Raw genomic sequence first — 9,764 nt, 5'->3', positions numbered from 1 at the left:
CTCTGGGGGGCGATGATCTCTGTGAACCCATGAATCAAGTGTCTATAGGTTTTACCTGATCAGATTTATACAGTTGCAATCAGAAATATTCAACCCCCAAAGAGTTTTAAGGATTCATGAATAAAAATCTTTTCTGCTTTGGATGACTTCTTTATGAGTTAAGTGATGCATAAAATCAAAACAGAAAATGTATGTAGTATTTGTGTGTAACAGTATATTTTGTTAAGATAGCCATGTCACAATTATTCAACCCCTATATAATATTATTTTTAAAGCTTTGTAAGGCTGGAAGCTTACGTTGCAATTTTGAACCAATAATCGGAAACAAAAAGCAGTTGAAGGATGACGTGTATAATTCAGTTATTTATCTGATTCCAATATAATTAATCTGACTCCATTAAAGTTGTTGTTATTTTAAACTGTTGTGTTTTTGGTCTACTCTTGTAGCGGTCAACCAGACTATTCATCCAAAAACAACTCTCTTCACCAGACTGGTCATCTTTGTTTTGGAGAACACGTAAAGGCAAACTCATCTTTACAGGGTCCATTCCGATAGGAATAAACTGGATTTTGCGAGAACATTCTTTCAAGTGCATACCCGTTAGTCGATACACTGCCTCTTGTGCAGAAATTTCTCTGTTGTGTAGATATACACTTCCCAATGCTGATCTTGCTTCAAGATTTCCATTCATACCTTCATACGTGCACGTTGCAACAACAATCCCATTTCTTGTTCTGCTTTTGTGATGTAACTAATAATATAAACCACTACTGAGTAAGCATCTGTGACATACTGGATATCCATGTTGCCCTGCCATGCACGCAATAAATGTTTGTTATATTGGTTTACCCAAACATCTTTTGGATTTCGTTTCAAGATGATACTTTTCTTCTTGGAACATTTCTTGTATGCTTTTTCAAACACAGCTTGATTAATTCCAATGGATTGAAAAAATGCATCTGTTGAATCAAAATTGACTTCAGAATCCGCCAATGCGGTTTTGATTTTCTTCAAAATTGCACTTGCGGTCTCATTTCCATCATTGCCTTTCAAATCATCTCGAATAGTCCTTGTTACAAAGGTGCGGCTAGATGGTGGTCGTGGAAAATTAAATCTACAAACTGTTTTTTTCTTCCTGCAGGTCTTAGAATGTCTGCTGCTGTGCTTCTGAACACTGTCTCATACAGTTCATACAGTTTCATCTTCACTTGGTGTCTCACAAGTGATGTAATGATCTATGAAAGCAGCAACCAAAGAATCATTGTCTTCATTTAACTTTGGAGCATTTTCAATCCAAAACAGACAATGAACATGAGGAGAGCCACGCTGTTGAAACTCTATACGATAAAAGTAGTCTTTTATCTTTCCAATAGGTTGAGCAGGCGACATAATGACATCTTTCAAAAAACAATGCCACCTATAATCAAACATCCTTGCTGCAGTAACTGGATTTCGTCTAATCAGTCCACATTTCTCAGACCAGTCGAGCTCATTAACATTGAAATTTTTCCCTTCTTGCTTCAGGATGGTGTTGATCATTTCAGGCCATCGGAGATCTGCAGAGCTAAAGGATGCAAAGAAAGTTGGAATACCTAGTTGTCTTATGAGTGCAAAAAGGTCTTTTTGAGTGGTTTGCCAATAGGGGGGTGTTCCACGGAAGGGTCTCAAAAACTTGTATCCTTCATCATAATTCAACATTTTAGCCAATGACTCTGGGTTTGTGAGCATGTCGGATGTTACTTTTAATAACCTCTTGTCCGACCCTTTTCGCAAAGCAATGGAAACATTAGATACAATTTGATCCGACTCTGACATATATTGTGCATAGAAAATGAAGTCTGTGCTCCTTGCAAAACGTCCATCTGCGTTGAGGATCCGTGCATTGAGGTAACGTGACAGTGTAATTTTTTCCTCCCTCTCATCATGGAATGTTGGACCACCAGTTGGGAAGAGAACAGGGAAACATTTTGCTTCATTGCTTTTATAGTAATTTAACTGGACTGTTACCTTCAGCTGGTGCCACATTTAACACATCTTCAAAATGCTGATCAATTATTTCTGAACCAAGATCCACAGGTTGTAAACGTGTCTGACAAAAGACCACTTTGCTCTTTGATGTAAGTCAAGTCTTCCTCTTGCTGTTCTTCAGGGTCATTTTCCTCTTCACTCTTTTCAACTACATCTTGTTCTTCCATTTCATCAGCAACATTCTCTTCCAGTTCATTCAAAGAGTTGATCCACTGCTCATTAATCACCACATCTTTGTACCACTTATTGCATCTGATCAAACATTTCAGAGCATTTCTAACACGATCAGTGCTTACATACTTGTACTCATAATGCCCTTTGTAGGTTAACTTGCGCTTCAGTTTGATCTGGATCATCATGTCATCACATTCATTCCATGGAAGAATATTAGACACATCTGCTGTATTTACAGGAACACACACTACAGGTCCATGGCAGCCATTTTGTTTTCCACGGGGAAGACAGAGCAACTTCATAAAAGCAATGCAAGATGTTGTTCCAAGGAGTTAAGACACTTCAGTTGATTTGGAATGTCCACCACATGCATATTGTTGGCAACTTTCCACAAAGGACTTTTCGATGACATGTTGGACAGATACACAATTTGCAATCTGGAGAACAACAAGAAGAATTAGCACATTTTCCACCACAAACATGCACATACCTCAGTGTGATGCATCTTCTCGCCAAAGCAGCAATTTGTTCTCCTTTGTCTTCATACCATTTTGTTCTGCATGGTCTAACCTGCTTTCTGAAAAGTAAACGGTGACAGACACAGCAAACAAACACTGGACCTCTACTCACTTCTTTACGAAATCTGGCAATAGTAACACAAATGTCTTTCTGTTCTTTCTTTCTTGCATACATTTCAGAACCCTTTTGTATTTTACTTAAACGAAAGTCCTCATTTTCATGATATTTCTTAGAATACTCACACTGCTTTGCTTTAAAGGCTGGGTCATGAAGATATTTCATCTTAGTATACTCACACAGTCTCTCTTTAAAGGCCAGGTTTTGAAGATATTTCTTCTTCGAATATTCCTGTACACTTCTCTGAAATGAGACATTATTTTTATATTTAATTTGAGAATACTGGCAAACACGTTTCTTAAATTCAATGTTGCTTGAATACTTAGCCTTAGAACGTTCACATTTGGATACCTTAACCTCACCACTTCTGTGATATTTTTCATAAAGCTTCTTAAGTTTTTTCTCCCTGTAATCAGTATCAATGCAGTATTTTGATTTAAAGTACTTCAGTTTTTTCTGTCTGTACTCACTGTCATTGTATCTGTCCCAGTCACTCTTAGTTGTGGAAGATTCTGCAGAATCGCATACCTTCCTTTTACGCAGACATGGCTTTCTCACCTCATTTAAAGTGACATTCCCACATGTTCCTGCACAAACCTCTTGATCTCTGTGCTTAACACATGTCACAACTTCATAATGATTACCATTACAGTGTTTCAGATATATTACTTTATTTGTAATTACCTCTTCAGTAGGTTTGTGTGCATTCCATCGGTCATCATTAAAAGTCATTATGGTTGTATTAAACAGATTAGAAGCAGCAAAGATATCAATTTCAGTTGCCCATGACCCAGAATAAAAGATTCTAGATTGTGTCAAGTAGTCCTCTACTGAAGTATACTCACTTCTCACATACCTCTGAAATATTGAAGTGTTTATTTTCAGGTGTTTGACCACTGCACGGCAAATCTTCAAATGTTTGTCTTCACTTCCACATATTGCATATGCCAGTGATCTGAAAAAGCAGTTACCATCTGGTTGGATACTCTTTGTCTGACAAGGACCTGCAATGGGACCAAAGTGTGTTATGCCATCACTGTCATGACCGTCAGTGAGAGTGCCCGAATTAGCCACTTGAGGGCACTCCATCCTGGACTGTTTTCACCCCAAGGACTACATATCCCATCACGTACTCCCCGGACTCATTATCTCATTATCATTGCACTCACCTGTTTGGCATCATTTCATTAGTGTTTGTGTATTTATACTGAGGTGTTTCTGTCTGTGTTTGTGGTTCGTTGTTAATGTCACCCCAGATGTCTGTTCCCAGGTTTTCTTGGTCACTGGTTTTGTTTCTAGTTTTTTGTTGGACTGCTGTTTTTGGATTTTGACCCCTGGTTGTTAACTGGATTATGCTTTTGGATTTGCCCTAAATAAACCCCTATCACTGCACTTGAATCTACCTGTTTGCTTTGTGTTCTACCATGACAATCACAGTCACTGTTACCATCATTTGTCAGAAGCACAAGTTCACATAAAGCTTGCTGATCTTTATTGGTTAAAGGAGAAAAATATACTTCTGGAATGGAAACGTCAGTAGTTATTATGTCGTCTGCTACAACATTTTCAACCCATTTCTCAGTGACCTGTCCATCCTGATTTTCTCATCTCACCCTTTTTCCTTTACTAGGCAACACATTACACACTGGCTGTGGCATTGAAAAGTTTGTGCTTGCACTTGCAGCTTCAGGTACTTCAAATTCAGATGACCTTACCTCAGTCGTCACAGATTTACAGACCTTGTGTGTGCTTTTTAAGACTTCGCTGTAAAGTGCTTTACCAGAAGAGCATGGAAAACTGCTGCCATCTGCTTCCAGCAAGTGTGAATATTCACCTGCATGAACCAAAACTCCATCCTGCTTTTTTCTTCTCCCCATTTTTCCTATACTTGACAACACATTACACACTGGCTGTGGCATTGGAAGGTTAGTGCTTGCATTTGCAGCTTCAGGTACTTCAAATTCTGATGACCTAACCACAGTCGTCACAGAGTCACATACCTTGTGAGTGCCTTTAAGGACTTCACTGTAAAGCGCTTTACCAGAAGAGCATGGAAAACTGCTGCGGTCTGCCTTCAGGAAGTGAGAAACTTCAGCATCTGTATGAACCAAAACTCCAGTTATCTCAAATCGTGGTCCATGTACCCAAAATAACTGTGCAATCTCATTAATGTAGTTGTACAAAGATTCTATGGTGCTGTGATAAGCAACACAACTTGTCTCTGTTTTGTTAGCATGAGAATCAACAAAGGCATACCATGAGCCCTCCTTAATAACTGCGCATGTGTTGGCACAAATAGTTAAAAGGAAAGCATCAGCACTCAGTAGAGCTTGCTGAAGAGCTACATCAAGTGGCATGGCCACATTGATTAAGGTTTCATCATAGTCATCAACATTAACAAATCCAGTGAGAGACTCTGCATACTCTATGGAAAATACAGTATTACCCAGCACATGTCTCGTTGGTAATTCATGGACTGCAATGTAATGCCTACCCATGACTTCCTGGTCATTTATGTTACCCTGGTTTCTCAGAGACTTATAAAGGTTTGTTCCTGCCACCAAAACATTATCAAGATCTTGTGTTGTCCAGGTCAGTACATTCTTCATCTTGCTTGTCAACACTTCAGTCAGATTGATGGCACCACACTGTCTGTTGCGGAAATCTCCAAAGCGGACATCACCTTGATGGAATGAACCTTTTAGCACTGGTTTCTGTGGATATTCAACACATGTAGGAAAAGTATTCAAAGCATTTTCATGTACATTTCTAGAAATTTCACAGTTCAGAGTTCATTTATTTGTTCATTGGGTTTGGATGGGTTATTGATTGGGTTATTGATTTGGTTTTCCACAGCTTGCCTGCATCAGGCAAGCCTACCATTTTTTTACGAGGAAGTGGCGAAACCTCGGCTTCACTTGTTTTAAGAGGGAGCGGTGCAGCCTCTACCCGTTTTAATGCAGGACGGAGTGGAACCTGCTGGGGTTTTGCACAATGGCACTTGCCAGCAATTCCTGACAAGTCTACCTTAGTTTTACGAGGAAGTGGCGATACCTCGGCTCTACTTATTTTAAGAGGAAGCGGTGCAACCTCTGCTTGACTTGTTTTAAGAGGAAGCGGTGCAGCCTCTGTCGCACATCGTTCTGCATATAGCCTCTTGGCTATTGCAGACCTCTTCTTTGGCCGTGGCATCTGTAAAAAGCAAACCCAAAAAATTACATATAAATATGAGATAAGACAACACAGGTGGGTAACGCTTGCCATTCAAACACTACAAATGATTTTTTAAAATAAAAATCTGACATCAAGAAATAACTGAATTATAGGACTGTCAACCTCAATTTTTACATTAATTTACTACTTTTTAATAATACATAAAAAATGACTTGCCTCAGTGTGCAGTCTTTTAAACAATGCACCAGCACACATGAAACAGAAGTCTTGTTAGCCATGCATGGCTAAACGTTTTAATAAGAAATAAATTATAAATTTCTCACTTACCTCAACTTGCAGTCTTTTACCAATACACCACCACACAAAGAAATAAAGCATAGTTAGGTATGCACTAACTTTTCATTTCATATAATATTCATTTATCACCACTTACAAATCTGTCATATTTTGTGGTCTGTATACCCTCAGCTTTAATAAAAGTAAAGGTCAGGTATGTATTACCATTTCCATTTTCATATAACTGAACAGTACCATTTTATATATGGGTCAAAGACATTCAGATGGCCACATTAATAGAAATATACAAAAGTGATTTTATATACATATAAAGCACAGTAAATGCAAGTGAAACATCTACTTTAATGTTTAAAATACGTTCCGGAAGAAAAAAATGTACAAACTGAAACATCTATTTTAACCTTTATGTATTGAGTAATTAGCATTTGGGAGTTAATGTAATTAGTCTTTCATATGGCATTAATCTTTTTGTTGTTGTTGTTCTAAACATCTCTGAAAATACTGTTACACTGAATTACATTTTAGTGGGTGCCTTATGTAAAACGTTGTAAACATGTATGATTTAATTTTTGCTAAGAAACAAACTCATTAAACATGACCAATTCAGATGCATTTAAAAACAACAACAACTCAAAATAGTAGTACACATATTGTTTTGATGCTTGAAAGCCCTTATTCATATTTGAATATTTGAATAAAGTTTAATTTGTTAATTAAATTAATTAAAATGACCTAACAATTAACAATAGCTCTACAGCTTTTTTTAAACTTAGCAAATGTTAATCTCAACGTGCATTAAATATTTTTCAAAATGTAAAACTGTAAAGAAGCACAATAAACATCAACATTATCTAACATTACATAAAAACTGTCAATTAATGTTAATCTAAACCTTAATCTAAACAGTTACTGTCACAACATACAATCAATTTGAATAAAAAATAAAAAAAAAGATTTACCAACAAGATTAACAAATGCTAAACTACATGGATTTACTATACACATTTAGTTATCAAAAAATTAGCAGAATTGGTACAAAGACATGAGCATAAAAAAACTTGGTAACACTTTAGATTACAGCCCGGAAAGTACTGCGTAATTACAACAAATTTACAGCGTAACTTTCAATAATTATAGTGTAACTATACAGTAAGTATGTGTAAGTATAGGGGAACAATATGTGAAGTATTGGGAATAAAGGGGTAACAACCAGGAAAAATAACAAATTATTCATACTTTTAATATTTTATAACTAAGGGTTACGTATGACATAACTAAGGGGTAAATATGACATTACGGGCCGTAAATTAAAGTGGAGCTTGTTACCCTCTTATTTCATGTAGTTACAGGGTAAGTAATTAATAAAAAAATAAAAAAATAAAAACGCAAACAGTCATATCACTTGGAAAACTTTATTTGAAAAACAACTAATTTCAAAACAGATTTAAAGTTAAAACACTTCTTATTTGTTTCTCTTGCTTGGCTTCCTCCTCCTCTTGTTCCTCTTTTTCTTTTTTTCCACTGATGAATCTTAAGAGGGAATCCCATTTGCTATTCTGTATTTAAAAAATACAGAACACTCGGAAATGTGCTCATCATTTACCCTCATGCCATCTGAGATGTATACGACTTTCCTTCTTAAGATGAACACAAAAAGGATTTTAGGAAAAAAATAAATCATCTGGGAACGCTTTATAATGCAAGCTCACGTGTTCCTAAAGGTCGAAGCATCAAACAGCACAAGCAGCAATAACTACAGTAATCCATACGACCCTAATGGATAAATCGATGTCTTCTGAAGTGAAACGATACGTATTTGTAAGAAAAATACCAAATATTTGAATATCTTAAAAAATTTCGACCAGGTGTCTCCTTGCGCGTGCATACGAGGGTTGAGAGTTCATGCTTGCCGTAACTTCGAGCGTGACGTAGGCGTGCCGAGAAACTCACGCAGATGTTGGATGCTGTCAGTTTTTTATTTTTTTATTATTTTTTTTTTTAGTAATGCTCACAACAAAATACACAGAATAACAGATAATGAGAATGAGAAACAAACGACAGAATAACAGACGGCAGTTCTCGCGCGAGTTTCACACGAATCTCATTTCAATGTGCTTCATCGAACGCGAAGTCGACTCTCATGCAGGCGCTGGTGACAGCTGGTCGGAAGCGAAAAGATGAATAGCCTAAACCATGAGAAAATTTCGGGGTGTAACTTACTGTATTTTCTTATAATACAGAATAGCAACGGGATTCCTTCTTAAGATTCATCAGCTGAGAAACAAGAGCAGGTGGAAGCCAAGTGAGAAACAACAACAACCAAAAAACAGACAAAACTTGTTACTTTCTGTCAGGACTTTAGAGTTTGAAATGAAAAGTTGATAAAAAAAAAAAATGAATATTAAGTGTTGTAGACCTGTTTTTAATAAAGTTGTTTTTCAAATAAAGGTTTTGGAGTCAGTGATATCAGATTGTTTGCATTTTATTAATTACTTACCCTGTAACTACATGAAATAAGAGGCTAACAAGCACCACTTTAATTTACGGCCCGTAATGTCATACTTACCCTGTAACTACATGAAATAAGAGGGTAACAAGCACCACTTTAATTTACGGCCCGTAATGTCATACTTACCCTGTAACTACATGAAATAAGAGGGTAACAAGCACCACTTTAATTTACGGCCCGTAATGTCATACTTACCCTGTAACTACATGAAATAAGAGGGTAACAAGCTCCACTTTAATTTACGGCCCGTAATGTCATACTTACCCCTTAGTTATATGTCATAAGTACCCCTTAGATATAAAATATTTACAGTATAAATAATTTGTTATTTTCCTGGTTGTTACCCCTTTATTCCCAATACTTTACATATTGTTCCCCTATACTTACACATACTTACTGTATAGTTACACTATAATTATTGAAAGTTATGCTGTAAATTCCTCGTAATTATGCAGTACTTTCCGGGCTGTAATCTAAAGTGTTACCCAAAACTTTCAAAAACTTTCAATGTTTGTGTTTAAAACACAAACATTTCAAAGCAGCCATTGTCACTAAATGTTCATTGCAAACAACACTCAAAATTTAGATGTTTTAAACTCTTTTGTAACACAACTACTTTATTTTATATATTAAATGATATTAAGAAAAACAAATAAATAAAGTGAATTTAAAAACAAGTTGTGACACAATCTTACCTGCTGTAGGAAGACAAAAGTAACACAATACCCTTTCCTCTCCCTTAGTTACTGCTAATTGAGATCAGGTGCTGATTGATTATTATTAATTGGCAGGCATATGAACTAATCCTTGTGTGTGAACATTCTCACCTTTGATCTGAGGTCCTGTAAGTGTTTCAGTGTGGTGAAAAACAAACCCTGGACTTTTCAGGTGATGGGTTAGAGTCCAGTGTGGCACATCCCAGGTACAAAAAAAAAAAAAAAAAAA

General features: G+C 36.5%; 1 pseudogene; it reads right to left on the bottom strand.

Annotated features, from left to right (window-relative positions):
• Nucleotides 1-366: 366 nt before the first annotated feature.
• Nucleotides 367-6,391, bottom strand: LOC137025261 (uncharacterized; annotated as a pseudogene).
• Between the last annotated feature and the right edge of the window lie 3,373 nt (nucleotides 6,392-9,764).

This window comes from Chanodichthys erythropterus, chromosome 8 (genome assembly GCF_024489055.1).
Source record: "Chanodichthys erythropterus isolate Z2021 chromosome 8, ASM2448905v1, whole genome shotgun sequence".
Classification (NCBI taxonomy): domain Eukaryota; kingdom Metazoa; phylum Chordata; class Actinopteri; order Cypriniformes; family Xenocyprididae; genus Chanodichthys; species Chanodichthys erythropterus.
Note: the sequence above shows the minus strand (reverse complement) of the source record. Positions and strands in the feature narration are given on the sequence as shown.